Raw genomic sequence first — 3,899 nt, forward strand, 5'->3', positions numbered from 1 at the left:
TATAAAAACACAGTCAGAACCGCAGCCACCCCACGCGCATGAAGTGCAATACAAGGTCCTTGCTGCCCATCAAAGACAGCCCGAATACATTTCTGGCCTGACTCTCCACTCCCCCAAAAAGCAATGCCACACACCCAGGTCTAGACAGTCGAGGGGGTATTACAAGAAGCAGGTTCAGAGGCGAAACAGTTGACGTTCAACCGGAGGGAGTGGTAAATCACCTAATAAAAGAGCCTGGAGTCTACATTTTCTTACTAGAATGACACCTGAAGACTCTTTATTAGCAGGTTTACCACGCTCTGTAGGTTAACATAGCAAAGGGCCTCATGTACAAAACATACTTGCGCATTAAAAAACCCTCAGTAAGTAATTTTCCACTAACATTTTCAGATGTACTAATACACACTTGGCATAAAAAAGTGCATGTGTACCAAATTTCATGTGAAATCAGACATACCACATGAATCAGCAGAGAGAGCTGTTTATGCATGGAGTGATGCATACATTGGAGATTTTCAGGTGCAAATGCATTCTTTCAGATTTTCTCTTAGGTAAAGATTCAGTAGGAAATCTACAGAAGTCTTTGTACATGAGGCCCCTGGTCTATAACCAAACTATGTTCTTGTAAAACCCCCAAGTAGACGCCTGTCCTATAGCCATGCTCATCCGTACAAGCTGGTAAACACTGGACTCTCTGCAAGTAATCATGTAGAGAGACAGAGAGGTAGTTCTTTCTCAGAGTAAAAATGTTTCTTAAATTTCGAAGTGGAAAAGGCTCCACTCTGGAACTGCTGAAACGGTTTTGTTTTGTTTTGTTTTGTTTGCAACACTGGATAAAGGTGAAGTATACTGCTAAAATTGGTATTAATGAACAACCTGCAATTATCAAAACAGCCATAGAATTGAAGCCATTTCAGACTGATGTAAACAATGGTTAAAAAAAAACAAAGTTCACCTCATTCATTATGCTAAAGTTGACTACACGACATAGTTGACTTAACTGTGGTGAGCCTTTACAGAGGGGGAAACATATATACCACATTTTTCTGCTGAACATAAAAAAACACATAAAATACAAACATTATATTATTTGTCAAAAGGGACACATTTCTTTTCTCAATTTGTGTCACTTAGTTATTTTTTTAGTGTGGGCAATATTGAAGTCTGTGGGGAGCCACTTGCAGTAAAACTCACAAAAAGACAAATAAGCCCAACGGGACCACACGATGCAAATTATATAAATTCACTATAGCTGTTGCATAAATCGCTTAAACCCATAAACAATGAATGGTCTTGGTGTAAAACACTGACATGGTCATTCGGATTTCTGAACCCTGTTAACATTCATTCAGATCAACACTTGTTGCAAAGTGAGAACAAGTTGGTTATTATGACAAACATAGCATCATAGCTTGTCATTTTGTGTAATGTAACCATCTCCCAAAGCTTACAAAAAAACACATTCTCCAATGGAAAAACACATGAAGTGGCGGTGATATGACAATGTAAATCCATAACTGGCCAGTAGGTGGGGTAGGTGAGACGGCTTGTGCAGGTGTTGACCTTCAAAGCCTCCGTACCATGTCAGTTGTATTGAGTAAGAAAAGTGCTGCTCCCCTAACGCCAAGGCACACACACACCTATGTTATCGAGTGGCACATCCACAGAAATGCTGCCTAATGGAACAGCCATTTTGAATGACCTGCCATGACTATAAACGTCGCCAACGGCAACAACAAAGCAACAACGTATCCATCCTCTCAGGTGAGACGTGCCCTCTCCCCTAAACTAAGAGACACAGCCATGTGGGAAAAGCTGCAGGAAGATCCAACTCCTAAAACAGGAAAGGAATTACAAACAACCGTTTAACACCTGCAAACTTGTGACAGGAAACAAATAGTAAAAAAAAAGAAGAAAGAAAACGGAGAGAAGCAGTGGAACTACATAAAATGAAGGACAAGACTTTGACCACATGAGAGGATTCCCCCTTGAACCACCCGGGCTGGAGGTGGTGTATCCTGACATACTGAAGGCAGCACTCATTAAAATACAGCGGGACAACAACTTAAACCATTCTCTCTATATAGCATCTTTTTTTTTTTGTATTGCTTTTTTCCCACATTTGGCAAAGGCGGCAGGAAGAGTACAAATACACAAACCAGAGAAACCAAGTCAACCCTTTTCTTATTGACGCTGCACTCCAGAGTACAAAAGCTGACAGTGAAATGGCCTGCGTTCAGTTCTGGTTTTTATAATAAAGCGCCCATATTTATCAGAAATTGGCATCTAAATTAAAATACTTAAGGAAACATACACACGTTTTGTGCATAAAGACGTGTACTGACGTGTTTTGCCATTAGGAAACTACGTATAAATGCAGATTTCCATTAAACACACTCGCACACTACACATGAGTAGGATGTGTGTGTGTGTGTGTGTGTATACTGTACTCGTGCCGAGTCTGACATTCAAAGACCTCATAATGCATTATAAACGGAATCCGTAGCGACTAAGAATATCTCAGAACCGTTTTCTTAAGTGCATTATCCGTTTTCCCCCTCTCCCCTCCTACAGCTCCAGGCCTTTTTATTAGAATACCATGAAAAAGTTGATTTATTTCCATAATTCCATCAATAATGTTAAACTGTCATGGATTGTAGATTCATGGCCCAGTTTTTTAACTATTCCAATCATTATTTTTTTTCTTTTTATATACGTTGGCCTTCCAGCTCAAAAAACCCATGAATTGGGGAATTCGCATTATTAGAATATTGTTATAAAATCACATTTTTCTTCATCAAAATTCGGGTCACATTAAATCAGTTGAAATGTAGTACTTTCTAGTAGAATCTACATAACATGCAATGGTCAATACTTGGTTAGGACATTCTCTGTCTTCATAATGGCCATGATGCGTTTAACATTGAAGTCAATGGAAAAACAGTGCATGGGAGTTATGGAAGCCCAGATATCCTTGATGCTTTGCTGTCAGCTGTTCTTGTTTGTTGACCTGGTACCCCACACTTCACTCTTCAATATACCCTGTAGATTTCCATGCCACGTTTTGGCGCTAACTCACCAGTTTAATTCTAAATAACCAGAAATGAATCCCCATTGAAAATGAATGGGGTTTAATTTCTGTTGAGTCAGAATTAAACTGGTGAGTTAACACCAAAACGTGGCATGGAAATCTTCGGGTATATTGAAGAGGGAAGTGTGGGGCACCAGGTCAACAAACAAGAACAGCTGACAGCAAAGCATCAAGGATATCTGGGCTTCCATAACTCCCATGCACTGTTTTTCCATTGACTTCAATGTTAAACGCATCATGGCCATTATGAAGACAGAGAATGTCCTAACCAAGTATTGACCATTGCATGTTATGTAGATTCTACTAGAAAGTACTAAATTTCAACTGATTTAATGTGACCCGAATTTTGATGATGAAAAATGTGATTTTATAACAATATTCTAATAATGCGAATTCCCCAATTCATGGGTTTTTTGAGCTGGAAGGCCAACGTATATAAAAAGAAAAAAAATAATGATTGGAATAGTTAAAAAACTGGGCCATGAATCTACAATCCATGACAGTTTAACATTATTGATGGAATTATGGAAATAAATCAACTTTTTCATGGTATTCTAATAAAAAGGCCTGGAGCTGTATACTCAATCTAATATAATTTATAACTGGGTGGAGTCTGGTGACGTGAGCATGGATGGACACCAGTACGGACAGATGAGGCTGTACCTCTGCGGACAAATGGCCAATGAGAATAAAAAATCAGGGGGTATGATAGAACACCTTGTTTCCCCGTAGAACAGTGTGAGGTTTTCAGGGGGTACCATCTGTTAACAGATTAGTTTTTTTGCTTTCATAAGTACAGTTCTTTCTC

General features: G+C 39.1%; 1 long non-coding RNA gene across 1 annotated transcript in view; it reads right to left on the reverse strand.

Annotated features, from left to right (window-relative positions):
• LOC134441509 (uncharacterized) overlaps nt 1-3,899 on the reverse strand; it is a 258,170-nt gene that overhangs the window by 81,659 nt on the left and 172,612 nt on the right. The window lies entirely within an intron of this gene.

Source organism: Engraulis encrasicolus, chromosome 24 (genome assembly GCF_034702125.1).
Source record: "Engraulis encrasicolus isolate BLACKSEA-1 chromosome 24, IST_EnEncr_1.0, whole genome shotgun sequence".
Taxonomy (NCBI): Eukaryota; Metazoa; Chordata; class Actinopteri; order Clupeiformes; family Engraulidae; genus Engraulis; species Engraulis encrasicolus.